At 37.1% G+C, this 15,914-nt stretch overlaps 1 protein-coding gene across 1 annotated transcript in view; it reads right to left on the reverse strand.

Annotated features, from left to right (window-relative positions):
* The window catches only part of syt6a (synaptotagmin VIa), a 186,766-nt gene that overhangs the window by 144,661 nt on the left and 26,191 nt on the right, over positions 1-15,914 (reverse strand). The gene's annotated exons all lie outside the window — the stretch shown is intronic.

Genomic DNA, 15,914 nt, shown 5'->3' on the forward strand with positions numbered 1-15,914 from the left:
TACTGGCACTTCTTTAAACTAATTTACATTTTTACAATATTTTATCACTAAAGCATTTCTGGAAACAACAGCTGCTACAGTTTTTCAGAAATAAAATTATTTGTTTATTTTTAAAGTGCACATTTGATTAAAAAAAAAAAAAGAAAGAAAAAACATTGTTATGAAAACATATCAGCTAGCCGACATGAGGATCAAAAAGAAAATGTTTGTGGCAGAATCTTACAGAAAAATCTCCATAAATTCACATGTGGTTCCTATTTTCCATACATGGTTCAGGTGGTGCACGTGTTAAATATTAAAAACATTTGAAAACATGTTCCACATGTGTTAACACTTTTATAACTTGTACCACATGAGGTCAGAGTCTTCTATGTTAAGATTATGTGGTTGTGCTCAGTTTCACAACCCTATTATCAAGGTTTCCAGGCTCTTCATGCTAAGCCTTCCTTTTGGTTTACAAAAACTTTTTGTATATGCTGCACATTTATGTATTTGAAGCACATTTGCACCTCTAAGCCACTTGTGTGCGGAACCTGTTATGTCCTAAAGGCCTGTTGATTTCTGACACATTGTTGAGGTTTGTTAACCTGACTCCGCCAGATAACGAGGACTCTTGGAATCCGACCAGACCTCGGCGTCGCGCTATGACATAATCGTACAGTACTTCGAATCTGGCCTTCTAAGGATGCGTCCTAGGTTTTCGAACAGAGCAACTGAGTGGCTGCAGAGGTGGAGTATAAAAGGGGAACAGAACAAAGGATGGACTAATGAGCTGAATAAGGAACAGGTGTGAGAAGAACTAACTAGAAGGAAACCAGGGCGAAGGAAACAAGCACAGGCGAGCAACAGAGCGTAACTACAGACTGCTTGAATATAATGGAAAATAAACCAAAGATCAACAAAACAGAATAACTAATAACAGAAAACTAAAAACTCAGAGCCCCAAAAGGGGAAAACCATGACATATGTGACACAAACACTTCTGTCTTTTTAAGTTAAAGAATATAAACAGCTGTTTCAGGACATAATCAGCTGTATCATTGAAATATTGCTGCATTGCAGCTGTAATATTGACTTCTGTGGTTACAGATCAGCTCTGTTCTGTTATGAACCTGCCTCCCGTGATGCGATTGGTCCAGCCAGTTTGGCTGGTCATGCTAGGGGTCAGTAACCTAACTCCACCAGATGGATTTGCTCCGCATATCCATCTGGAAACCTTCCGTTTAAGTAATTTTGGGAAGGAAAATACTGGTTAGCTGATTGGCCTATGTCGGTGATAGACGGACCAAATAAACCAATCAGATCAACGAAGCATATGACGTAACAGAGCTACGACAAAAACACAACCACAAGCCAGGCTACTCTTGCCGAAACCAGTCGGGAGAAGAGCAAAAACATCTTTTCCTCTGAGAAAAGCCTCCAGAACAGTGTTTTGCTCTTCTTTCAGTGAAGAAATACTCTGTAATTCCGATAAAACTTGCTCAATAGCCACGCTAACGCTAGTTTCATCGGCTGAAGCCACCATGTTCTTTAGACTGAACTGTCGCGCTTCTCGTTGCATCACACCTCTGTGAGTGAAACCTTGAAAGCTCACGAGATCACGATGGTCTCACGAGGCTAGAGGTTTGTGCGACCAAACATCTTATTTTAGCTCCTCACAGCCTGATTTTTCTCACCACATAAATTGGAAAATTTTTAACCACACAGACAACTATGCAAGGAAAAGGTAATGAACAAGTTTGTAAATTCAATATACTTACGTATTTTGAATTTTAACCTCTGTTTAAGGTTGTTTTTTCTCCCTTAACATAACATGACATAACATGACACAGGATTCAGCTCTCAAAAACCTACAACGCAGGGATAGAATTGATTCCTTCCCACTATCATAATTCTCATCGCCATGCAGGCGACCAAGACATCCCTCCTGGTAAACCAGGCCAACATTGCCCCTAACGACTCCCCCTTTTCAGAGGCATAGACCAGTATCGGGTATTTCAGGCTAACAAAGACCTCAACGACTCCCCTATACTAAGGAGCAGACCTGTTCTTCCGGTTCAATTTGCAGGTTTTCTAAGCCATAACAAGGCTTTGGGCTGGTTTTGAGCTCTGAACTCAACGCTATTTAAGACATTTTTAATTGAAAAAAACTTCCTGGATGGGAAACGAAACGTCTTCAGTCTCAGAAAACAAAGTCCTGTGGGGTTTTTTTTGGAATGACTATGACCTGGATGACTGAGAATCTTCACCAGCACTAAAGCATCTGTTACTCAGATCTAATGGCTAATATTTAGCCTAGACCTCCTCAGAGCAAACTGTTAAAACTAACAGCTAAAGTTGGCTATGCAACCCAACCAACTAAAGACATATAAATGCTGTGGAGGAGAGATTTCCCAAGTAGTACTAACTGGAAAAGGCAATGATTCACCCTCCTAAGTACGAATCAGCTGTGATTTGCACTTGGCTGTGATTGTGATGGTTTCAGTGAGTCATTCACTGTACCAAACAGGCATTGATTCCCTCGTGCTGAGTATCAGGAGTGATTCATGCTGCTGATTCCCTCATTTGCCCAGTGTACAGATGAGACACTAATTTATTTGCGCTGTTAGGCTGTGTTTAGGTCTGAACCAATCATGCACTCGTTCATGTAGTATGCAAATCGCACTGAGAATGACACTGTTGCACCTTCTTTCATAGTAAATCAAAGAAACAAGATAGGAAAGACATTATCTGAAATAGATAAAACACTAATACGTGTTTTATATAACTGTGAAATGATGTACATCAAGGAGAAGGACCAAAATTGCACCCTGTGGAGAATTGCCCTTTTGGACTTTTGTGGTTTGAACAAAACGTCAAGCATAAAAAAAAAAAAGCTGCTTTCACACTTGAAATGTCCAGACCGGTTTCATTAAGGCCCAACACCAACACCTTGGTTTTAATATAAAAAAGTGTTATATCTATGTGATGACACTTTTAAATGATGGCTTATTTCTGTGCTTTATATAGGGTGACCAGACGTCCTCTTTTTCCGGGACATGTCCTACTTTTCATACCTAAAAAAATGACCGTCTGTTGGTTTCCGGGGCCGGTCCGGTAACGTGTTTATAACTAGTCCAGAGTGTATGTCCAACAACAGCATAACTTATGCGTAAAGCACTATAGCGTAATGCCCTTGAAATTTTAAAAGCCAGTCTCCTTTTCTATAAAAAAAAAAAAAAAAACAAGGCTTTGACAGGCTGTATAAACCCACAGACTCGATGCTATTCCTAACATCTGGAATTGAAAAAGCTTCCTGGATGGGAAGCGAAATGTCTTCAAACATAGAAACAAAGTTCAGTGGATTGTTTTTTAACTGTTTTGGAGCAGGGGGATACCAGAGGATACCAGAGAAAGAACCCAAGTAGAGAGTGCACTAGAGCAGAGCAGAGGTGGCAGGACCTGAGGCCAACTATAGATGCCTACAGAAGAAAATCTGAGAACAGCGGACAAAGAATGACACCAGCAGCACGGCTTCAAACTGGATCCGGAGGTTGCAGACTTTTTGCCAGAAAATTAATTCAATTCAAATGCAGTGTAGTCTAGGGTGACCATATTTTCCTTTCGGAAAACCAGGACACCTTGGAGCCGGGGGTGGGGCAGTATATAGAGATGTCTATATCTACAGTTGATTTATTAAAAATGCTTCTCAGTAAAAGTCAACAGCAATAACTCCAATAACAAACGATAATTTCATTCAAAATGTATTTATTAAAAATGCTTAACAATTCCTGTAATGAATGAATAGCACAATGAAAGAAATAATGTCTCATCTAAACATCCCTCACTTAATAATAAAAGTTAACAATAACTCTCAACTCCCAATAACACGATACTCAGCCTCAGCAATGAACAAAATAATGTCTGTTCTGTAGGCTATTGGAGAAATTAAATTAACAAATGAGCTAATTAACAAAAATACCTCTTGTGTAGCAAAAATAACTCAAAATGTACCAAAAACGAACAAACATATCAATAGACTATCTTTACTTTCGGTGTCCAGGTGGCTTTTCAGATCCCTTGCACCTCCATTGGACACCGAGACATATGTGCCTGCTTTGCACACTGTGCAGAAGGAAACTCTTTTGTAAATCGTCGGTAAACATACATTTGCGCTTTTGCATGTTGTTGGCGTACTGACAGCCACGCAATCTATATTCTGATTAAGAACAGGGCTGCCCGCACCGTCGCGGCTCGGGGATTACGTCACACACAGCGCCATGCACTGTGCCCTAGCGCCTGTAAATTTAATGGTCCAATTAAGGTAATTTAAAAAATCAGGACATTTCCTCACTTTCTTAAAAAAAACTGGGACGCTCGGGACAGGACGTGAAATACGGATATGTCCCGGGAAATACGGACGTTTGGTCACCCTAGTGTAGTCAAGCAATTAGTTTGTCCACCCAACAGAGGCCGTTAGTTGGTTTGTTGTAGATGAACTAATTTGCAACAGTTATCAGCTGTGTTACTCCTGATAGAAGCTTCTTTTGGCTCTGTTTTTCAGAGATTTTTCATGTGTTTGATGATTTAATCAAGCTGCTGTGTCCAGGGTGATTCCTCTGGCTCTGTCCTCCCAGCAGAAACATGTAGTTAGCTTGTTATAGCCCACAATAGATGAACTCTGATGTCACAGGTATCAGCTGTAGTTATTTTTCACAGAAGTCATACCAGCTTGTGACCATTGGCTCCTTTCAGTCCTACTTTGAGAGAAATATTTCATTTATTTTCTTTATTGAGAATTGATTTGAGAAGGGTGACAGAGGTTGAAGGTAAATTTTACACACTTGGGCTTTAACAATCTATAATCAACATATTCTCATTATCAGTTCGTTTGAAATCGTATGAAAAGTTATGCACAGTATTTCGTACAATTTGGACGTTTTTCCTCAAAAAAACTGATCAGTGCGCATGCGCAGCCAGACAGACGAAAAAAGCAGATCCACGGACGGACGTAAAACTGGGAAAAACAGAGCAATAATTACTTCTTGAAGTCTCTCACTAGGTTGCTTGCTGTTTTGTATCTTAGGGTTAGGGTTAGGGTCAGGGTTAGGGTTAATTGTATGTTAAATTTTATGTTATTGAATGGTGCGTAAGATGCGCATGCAGGATATCTTGTCTTGAGGCAAGACGTAAAAATACGATGAAATACGACGAAAAAAAATGTCAAAAACATACAAAATTACTGTGCATAACTTTTCGTACGATTTCATAAGAACTGATAATGAGAATACACTGCTATGATCTAAGTAGGTTGTAGTAGCTTTATCATATAAACTGTTAAACCCAAAGTAAATAAGATGCTTAATCGATGACACACTTTCTCACTTTGTATAGTTACTACAGGGCAATACTTTTAGTTTTTGTTCCCCTAAAATCTTTTCACATTGTTTTCCTATAGCCAAAAAGATTTGCTTCACCAATGCGGCAAAAAAAAACTTTTTGTTCCTATATCCAAGCATGATTTATTTAAAACCTTATGTAAGTTTTAGAATAAATTGTGTGCTTTTTGTGCTGTTAAAAAACGATTCAGCCACAACGCAAAGCCACTTCTTCATATTTTATTGTTTTATAAAGAAGACAGTGAGGAATTTTTCACCAGTGGAAAATCTGTAAGGTCATTGCATCAATTCTTGTCAGCTTAGGTAACATCATTTAAGTCCAGGCAGCGGCTGCTTTGCAGAGGGCGCTAACGTGATCACAGGATGAAATGTCACAGCAAACCTCAGATTGCCCTTTTCTTTCCCTGTTTTTGTGTCGAGTTAACGTGAATGCACCCTGTCACTCTCTTTACCTCAAGGGAACCCCTAAAACAACTTGAAAACTTGGTGCCTATGGAGAGGTTATCCCATTGCTCTGGTTTCCCCCCAAATGAAAAACAAACCATTAATTAGCTCTCGTAAATTAGGTATTTAGGAAATGCACGCTTGTGTCTCCATCTCAGCAGTGTGGTGAACTGCTATTGAAAGCAGAACTGTGTTATTTGACCCAATGCACAAACTTTACTGGTACCAACTGTGTTTGCCCCTTTAAACTGGATGTACAGTGGGTACTAGTTGGAAATGGACGGTTTCCTGCATGATTCCTGTGTGATTCCCACGTGAATCACAATGTATTTCCTGAGGCCAGTTTTTTTATTTCAAAAAGAACTGCAATGTACCCGGACAACCACCAGGTGGCGCTTGGGACCTCTGCCGTGCTGAGGGTGACGTTTGTGGGCCTGCAGTCAACTGAAAAGCAGGTTTATTGGGGATCTTGGTGTGATACTGTGCTATTTTATTTTGTTTTTGATTAAAATAAAGTTAATGAATTAATTTAACATAGTGACTGCATAATCTTATTTTATGAAAATGGTTGCGTAGTTATAGATACACCTCCGATCTTATCTGAGATCTGTTTATTTCTATTTATTTGCATCTCTATTTTTTAATGAAAAATAATATTAATTAAGTTGGAACCGGGGATACGGACTGAGGCGCAACCAGAGAAAGGCGACAGAGACAGAGCTGCTGCTGGTGATCTTGAAATTAAAATCATATCCAAAGTTGATTCCTCATTAAGATAAGCCAAAGTTATTCAACAGGGTATGTAAGAAAATTTATTTTCTTTAGTTTTGTAAAATATAAGTGCCGTAGCGTCACTGCATTATTTATCAAGTAACTTTCCAGTAGTGACGTTATTTTTTTTATCAGGTAGCAACATAGCCTCCACAAACGCTACAACATCCAGGGCAAAACTAAGTAATGAAACCAGGTTTTCTATTTTTGAAACAACAATTGGAGTTATTGATGCATGAGCATGAGTTCTTTGCTGAGCTGAATGCATACTTTCGTCTGGGTTGGTCTGCCGCGGTTTCCGTAGCGTCGTGAACGCGCTTTCAGAAAATCCTATACACTACTGTTTATGCTCTAAAAACATTCTAAATGACTTCGTTTCGAGTAAATTCTGGATGCTACCCACTCAGGACACTTGGAATACATTGGACGAGTAGTATGGAGGAATATTGACATGTTTTTTGTGGACTTTTATGGACCTTTCTGTCTCGGGCACCATAGACCTCCATTATTTGAATGTCAGCAGACAGCAAGAAGCCTCCCAGATCTCCAGATGCATTTGAGATATCAAAAAAGTACTCCAGAGTGTTGTTCAGCATGGGGGTGAGTAGAAAATGAAGGCTAATCATGTTTTGGGTGTACTATTCCTTTAATTACAGAAATGGTTTGGCCTTGGCGCATCAGGTCCACCCGCCAGTCAGCAACAGTTTGCTTTAGTGACATCATTTAACACATAGACAACAAATAAAACAATTGAATAACAAAATATGCAAATAAGCAGCAACATGGAAAAACCTTCAGCGGCTGAAGAATGCTCTCCCTCAAAGTCTGGTTTTAAAAAATTTTGTTAGGATAATTATCAATAATGATGTGTGAGTCTATTCCACCCTAATATTACCAGCCTTTTGTGTGAATATAAATGTCTGTCATGGGCCCCCAAATTCCTGGCCATGCTACAAGTGGTCTCCACTTGGTCTCCAATTCCTGGCCAGGTGATCTACTGCCCTGCAACTTTTAGGCACATGCCTGCTCCAGCCAAATTGGATCAAATAAGTAACCAATTACAAGACCTTTACTAAACCCGATGGCATGATGAGGAGATCATCAGTCCTTTGATTCAGCTGTGTTGGAGCGAATGCATTGAAAAGTTTCAGGGTGTAGATGTCCTGGCCTGGAGTTAGAGGCAACTGATGTACACAGTATGTTACATTATCCCTCTTGTTTCTTATTTTTGCATTGAACAAGCTGCAAGTTAAAGTTTTTATAGTGATTAAATATTAATGACTTTGCAGTTGTTCAGCTTCTCAAAACAGAAAACTTTTAAGGGAATGTAGTGAGCATACAGTCTGCTAGGACAAAACAAATGCAGGAAGTTCCTCTTACTTCCATCAAAGTTTAAAAAATATGCCTTTCAGTGCTGGCTTTGTCACTTCTTGTTTCGATCTTTGCTGAAACAATACAATAATTTCAGCAATCATGCGTTTAGTGATATTACCCTGTAAGACTGCCCATTAATCTGTGTGATGAAGTGTGCAGGCCCCACATCTGATTCTATACCATCAACCAGATGAGCGTGAAAACCCTGTCGGCCACAGAGGCTCAAAGCTTTCACCATGACAGACAGCTCTACGGCCGTTATGACAAAACGGTTACATAAACTGGTTCAGCCTCTTGAAACTTGGGGACGGTCGAGGTGTTTCCTTCAGAAGGGTCTGACATGTTCAAAGCGAGGCTGTCATAAAAGAACCAATACAACAGACAGAATAATAAATGTCTTTTCTTTATGTTCAGCATAGGCATTGATATTGGTTCACCCTGATTGTCTTTCAGTACTATATTTGTTTTAGCATCGGAATGAGGACTGCTGCATTCTACCTGCCTTAGGAGCAGGTACTTTGGAGTGATTTCTAATACGAGCCTGTTTCAGATGAAAGCACTATTAATACAAACTGAAGTGAAGCAAAACAGACAGCTTCAAACCAAGCAGTTAAAGTGGTTCAGACAGCTGATATACATATATATATATATATATATATATATATATATATATATATATATATATATATATACATATACACACACATAGACACACATATACATATATATACACACACATAGATACATATATATATATATATATATATATATATATATATATATATATATATATATATATATATATATATATATATATACATATACACACATATACATATATATATATACATACACACACATACATATATATACATATATATATACATATACACACATATACATGCATATACACACACACATATATATATATATATATATACATATACACACACATACACATATATATATGCATATACATACAGACACATATACATATATATACATATACACACACACATATATATATACATATACAAACACATATATAAGTATATACATATACACACACACATATATATAGATATATAGTTATATATATATTTGTCTCTCTCTCTCTCTCTCTCTATATATATATATATATATATATATATATATATATATATATATATATATATATATATATATATATATATATATATATATATATATATATATATATATATATATATATATATATATATACATTCATAACTAAGTAGTACAGATACCTCTGTAAAAAATAGTGTGGTAAAAGTCCTTTCCTTAATTACAAGCAAGAATTTATAGCTTCTACATTGTTCTTAAGTACAAAAGTACATGTTTTGTCTTGAATGACATGAATGAAAATGTAAAAACTCTATTCTTAATAATAAGTTTTGTTAAAAAGAAAAAAGGTAAATGATCCTCTTTTGCTCACTGTGGTGGTAGATAAACAAAAATACTGATTCTGTCTGGTTTATTTCTACATTTAAATTTGAGACAAAATAACATAACTGAACAAAAAAAAAACTTGAAACACAATGAAAATGTAAATATAAAATCTAGTAAAGGAGGAATGGATAAGGAATGTCGTTTGTCTCAGAAATTTATCTATCATCTGCTATCTTTCACAGCCCCCTTGTCTTCAGCAATGTTGCTTTCTTAAAGGAATAGTACACCCAAAACATGATGACTTCGTTTCGAGTAAATTCTGGATGCTACCCACTCAGGACACTTGGAATACATTGGACGAGCAGTATGGAGGAATATTGACACGTTTTTGTGGACTTTTATGGACCTTTCTGTCTCGGGCGCCATAGACCTCCATTATTTGAATGTCAGCAGACAGCAAGAAGCCTCCCAGATCTCCAGATGCATTTGAGATATCAAAAAAGTACTCCAGAGTGTTGTTCAGCATGGGGGTGAGTAGAAAATGAAGGCTAATCATGTTTTGGGTGTACTATTCCTTTAACAAACTGGGCTCCAATAGGACAGATTATTTTCTTAATTGTAATTGTTTGGTTTTAAGTGGGGCTTTATGTCATTAACTTATTGAAGTAATAAGCCAGTTTTGAGAAATTAAGGAGTAGAAGGTTTGGATCTTTAAAAAGTCCTTAGAAGAATAAATACTCAACTCAGCTACCAAACACAATGGATGCTCGTAATGACACTTCTCAGTTTAATGCATTTGAAGTTGCACATTTTTTGTGTGATATAAGAAACAAACCATTACATTTCTGTAACTTTATGTGTTACATATGCAGCAACTGAACTCTAAAACCTTCTGGAAGATAAAATTTCCAAGTTAAATGTTCAGCTAAGAGTTGTTTCATTTATCAAACTTTAAACCCAGAGAGTCTGACTGCAATTTAAATCCATCATAACAAACACAGAAAAAGGTGCATTTTTCAAAGAACAGAATATTGTTTCCAGTGGGAGAGAAAAAACTGTTAACACCAAGCTTTCAACAAAATAAAAGTTTTGTGATATTATTGTATGTGGTAAATGTTTACATTTGAAAACCCTGCATCCATTAACTTATGCAGTTTGGTCATTAGAATATCATCCACATATTGTCGAAGTCACACACAAAGATATGTGCACGGGTCTCCTGAATTGATCACTATTCACCTTCTTTAAGATCTGCTCGTACAAACAAGGTGGCACCTGTTTTAAGACACAAAAAGATATTTCTACAGAATTAGCAGTTGTTATTGTAGCTCTCCGTGCACTATACATCAATCTTTTCCAACTAATGTACTTCCTGGGTGCGTCATGTCACATCAGGCATCCCCAGGTCACCAGATGGAAGATACAAGCTTATAAATCATAATCAGCTGGTTTTCCAGAGGTTATGATATCCTATATACAGGATTCTCAGAGCCTAAGGAAGGGAAACAGATCAACAACACCAAAAATACCCCCATCATTGTTGTCAGTGGACATCAGGGCTGTTTCTGAATACTCAATATTTGTTTTAAGACAGACCAACTGTTTTTTTTATGACTGAAAAGTTCAATCTAAACTCCTCCCACCAAAGCGTAGGATTCTAGTTATTCTGGTACGATTTTGCAAGGTTCTTGGTTTTTCGTTATCCTGAAAGATATGAAATAGTCAGGAAAAAGAGTAATTGGATTACTAAAAAGACATTTTTACTCCTTATAAAAACGTATTACCAAAAAGTTATGAAGAAATCATGATCCCTGTATAGTTATGAATAGTAATCCTGATCTCAGTTTTTTTTTAAGGAACTGATTAAGGTTGTAAATGATTTGGGCACCAATTATATTATAAAAAAACAAATATTTCCAAATGTGAAATACTGTTCTACACTTATTAAATGTACTCAAAACTGCTGACTTGCTGTTACATCATTTTTTACTTTAAATTTGCCTCCCTGATGTTTAAAATATAGAGGTGGATGCTCTATATTACATTAGCTTATAGATTGTTGTGAATAGAACTATAGATGATAGTTTTTGATGGCTATTTTTAGGTACCAACATGGGTGTAGGTTTGCATAGGGACCATAGGGACATGTCCCTACCAAAATTTTGGACGGACCTATTTGTCCCTACCAATAATTGGATGTGAACAACATGTTTATAATTTACTATACAGCAGCCGCTTCTTTTCCTCTCGGTTTAACTCTCTGATTATTCTGCCTTAAGTTCCGCCTTCTCTCTTTCTGATTGCGTGTTTTCTAGTCTGTATGTTCGCGCGCGCGGGTGCTTGAAGCGCAAAAAAAAAGACGCTAAAATAAATTAATATTGGGCTACGAAACTAGTCCAAATTAAAAAACTTATTATCTACGCTAAAACAGCCGAAAGCTTCTGATTGGAGTTCTGTAAAGAAGCAGGAGAGAGTTTTTTGATTTGTGGAACTTGAGAAATGTAAGTTAACAATGTTAGGATTTATTTTATTTTATCTTTTAATCAGATAGCCAAAGGCTCCTCAAAGAAGATCTTTTATGAAATGAAACCAGGTGAAACAGAAACGTTTAAACGTTTCCTTTGGAGGAGTTCTGGATGGAGAATATTGACAGACAAAAACTTTTTTTTTTTTTTTTACTTCTTAAATGCTAAATGTTTACATATTTTTTACAATCTTGGTATAATTCCTGCTCTAAGTGGGTCGGCTAAAGGCACATTTTAGTGGCCCTATACTACAGTTTACGATTAATCAATTACTAAATTAGTTCACGATTATTTAAATAATTTGTTAATATGATTGTTTCAGCCATAGATAAAATACATGAAATTAGCTACACAGAGTAACTACAGCCCAGATGTACAACTTCTAATATTAATACTTTAAATGCTCAGTGTCAGTTCCTCTTCTAGTGCCACATGTAAATACAATACATTTATTTACTGTCACTTGAATGCATTATTTTGCATGATCTAGAGAGAGCATATTAGATAAAAAAAAATAAGAGTGGGTTTTACCTCTGCACAATTCTATATCTTCAAAAGAGAACACAGGATAAATCCACATATTATAGACTATATTTGGTTAAACAGACACTGTCTTAGTAGCAGGTAAATTTAAATGCAATCCTTTTCAAAGTGGAAAAAGTCCTAATTCCACATTCATCAGAGCCAGTGATGATTTAAATATTGATAAACAGCATCTAGAGCATGTAGTGCTTATAATATTTGTATTAATGTAGCAAGAAATGCTGCTGTTCTCTTTAAACAAAATGAGCCCTGAAGCTCACATTAAGCATAAAAAAGAGCATGCATATTTTTGCAAAGGACCAATGAAACTGAAGAATATTGTCCCTACCAAAGTTGAAATCAAACCTACGCCCTTGGGTACCAACATATAATTTTGATGGACAACTTTCAAATTGGTGATTAAAACACCTGTAAATAACAAAAACAATCTCAACAAAGAGGGATGCTGAACACTTCAACCTCATTGTTACATATTATAAAGCTCCCATAGAGCAAGTGGGAGAAAGAAACCAAAAAATGATCCTCTGCTCTGTTGTCTTTCTCTCTGGCCTCTTTAGCTCTTGCTGTTATGCTCACTTGGGGCTGAACTGCTAAATCAATAAACCAATCCTGCTGCTCAATAACTCAGCAGAGGCTTTTGCCTGGTGTGACAGTCTAGGTAACACACAGCAGGTTTCTATTTAAGGCTAGCCATTTTTAAGACCCGCTTGCACTGAAAGTGAATGCCTTTGGTTGGTTCCACCTCATAATAACATTTTGCTTCGAAGCTCTGGGTAAAAGAAATATATGAAACTCACTAAAATGTCCACCTTAAGGTTGCTGCAGATTTAGTTCCTTTCATCTCATACCCACACATTCACAGGAGCACAAAGTTGTTTTTAGTGAAAGAAAAACCCATATTGGTCACAGAAGTAACTTGAATCTAAAAAAAAAATTATAGTAAAACATTTGTATATGAAAATTACCAAATGAAAGTTAGAAAATTGTTTTCTAACTTTTTTTGCAAACTATGCATCAATGAGCTTGAGCTGAAAACTCACAAAACATTCCTGGACAAAAATAATGGTAAACCTAGAAAAGATTGAAAATAATGTAACCAAAAGGACATGTTCACTCAAGCTATGTTCACTAATTATAATCCAGGTGTCTATAATCTTTCAGTGTATGCTCATTATGAGTTCATATGAAATCGTACGAAAAGTTATGCGTTTTGGACGTTTTTTTCGTCGTATTTCGTCGTATTTTTACGTCTTGCCTCGAGACAAGATATCCTTGCGCATGCGCATCTTAAGCACCATTCAATAACATAGAATTTAACATACAATTAACCCTAACCCTAACTCTAAGATACAAAACAGCAAGCAACATAGTTAGAGACATGAAGAAGTAATTATTGCACTGTTTTTCCAAGTTTTACGTCCGTCCGCGGATCTGCTTTTTTCGTCTGTCTGCCTGCGCATGCGCATTGATCTGTTTTTTTGAGGAAAAACGTGCAAAACGTACGAAATACTGTGCATAATTTTTCGTACGATTTCATACGAACTGATAATGAGAATATGTTGAATCTTTTTATCAGTGAGTTGGACTTTATTTAGCGCTACAGGTACAGTAGTCACTGTTCTGTTTGGTGACATGGTGGGTACCACACTCAACATGAACCAGAGGAAGCAAATGAAAAGTTACCTCATGAGATTAGAAAGAGAACTATAGACAAGCATGTTAAAGGTAAAGGCTACAGTATACAGCCATCTCCAAACACAATGATATGCCTGTGTATACAGCTGTACATATTTTTCAGAAATGTAAGATCCATATGATTATAGCCAACCTCCCTGGATGACTAAACAAAGAGATGGATAATACCTATGGTAATAAAAGAGCCCAGAAAAACTTCTAAAGTGGTTAATGGTGAACTTCAAGCTCAGGGAACATCAGTGTCAGATCGCACCCTTCGCTGTTCTTTGAGCTAAACTGGAATTAATGGGAGACTGTCAGGGAGGACACATTGTTGAAAACTTGCCAAATGACATGCTGAGAGCCCACAAAGCTTTTGGGTGAATGCCCTATGGAGAGATGAGGGAAAAAATAACTTTTCGGAAGACACATCAGCTCCATGTTCATAGATGGGAAAATTAAGCATATCAAGCAAAGAACACTGTCTCTAGTGTGAGACATGGAGGAGACTGGTATGCTCAGGGCTGATTGCTTCATCTGGCACTGTGTGTCTAAATCTCTGCAGGTACAGTGAAATTTCATGACTATCAAGGTGTTCTAGAGAGAAATGTGCTGCCTGGTGACAGCAAAGAATTGCAATAGTCCAGCATTGAAGTAACAGATGTATGGACTAGTTTCTCAGCGTCACAGGATATTTCAAATAATTGCGATATTCAGGAGACAATGGAGGGAAATTCTGGTATCCAACTATTTTCTCCAGTTAAATGAACGGAGATCGATGGATTCCACTCACTCAGCACTTTATTTTTAACTTTGCAAAGAGAGAAAAGTTCATCATACATATTGCACAGTAATCAGCCCTGTTCTGCCTGGGCAGCGTTCGTTCCCTCTTACTTATAATAATGGAAAGTTTTCAGAGTCAAAACAAATTACAAACACTTTGATTAAAAAGTAACACGTTATGAATAAACCTTGAGAAGGAATCTGTTTTTTTATGGGAAGAAGGTCAAAAATAACACCAATCTGATCAAAATGAACACCAAGGATCCCTGTGATACTCCTCAGGTAACCCTGGAGCATGAGGAAGATTTATCATTAACATAAACTAAAATCTGTTTGATAAGTCAGGTCTGAATTTTTCATTCAGATCAAAACTAAAAAGAGAGTATTTTATTATATTTTCTTTAGCAACACAGTGAGCAAAAGAGGAAAAATTAGTAATTGTCTGTGCATGGAAGTAAATGGTAAATGGCATGTACTTATATAGCGCCTTTTTTCTAGTCAGGAGACTTGACCAAAGCGCTTTACACTACATTCATTCACCCATTCACACACTCACACACTGATGGTGGCAAGCTACACTGCAGCCACAGCTGCCCTGGGGCTCACTGACAGAACCATCAGTAGACAATGCAGGTGAAGTGTCTTGCCCAAGGACACAACGACAATAAAAAAGTCAGAGCCGGCCGGGGCTTGAAACATCAATCCTTCGATTTCAGGGCAAACTCCTACATCCAACGCCACTGTCGCCCCAGTATTGATTTAAAGCTTCAGTGTGTAATAATTACAGGGATATACAGTCAGAAATGTAATATATTATACATAACTATGTTATTTATCATCATCTACGAGCTCAGCCTCTTAACCTTAATATTTGCGTTGCCTTAGAATTCGTTATTTATAATTACATAGGAGCGGGTCTCGCAGCCATGGAGGCAGACATCTTTGCGCTACGGCAGCGCAGAGCCAACAAACTAGCGATTGCGAGATCGCCCATGACGCTCGAAAATAACTA

The sequence above is a fragment of the Cyprinodon tularosa genome, unplaced genomic scaffold (genome assembly GCF_016077235.1).
Source record: "Cyprinodon tularosa strain WSP-4 unplaced genomic scaffold, ASM1607723v1 ctg66, whole genome shotgun sequence".
Classification (NCBI taxonomy): Eukaryota; Metazoa; Chordata; class Actinopteri; order Cyprinodontiformes; family Cyprinodontidae; genus Cyprinodon; species Cyprinodon tularosa.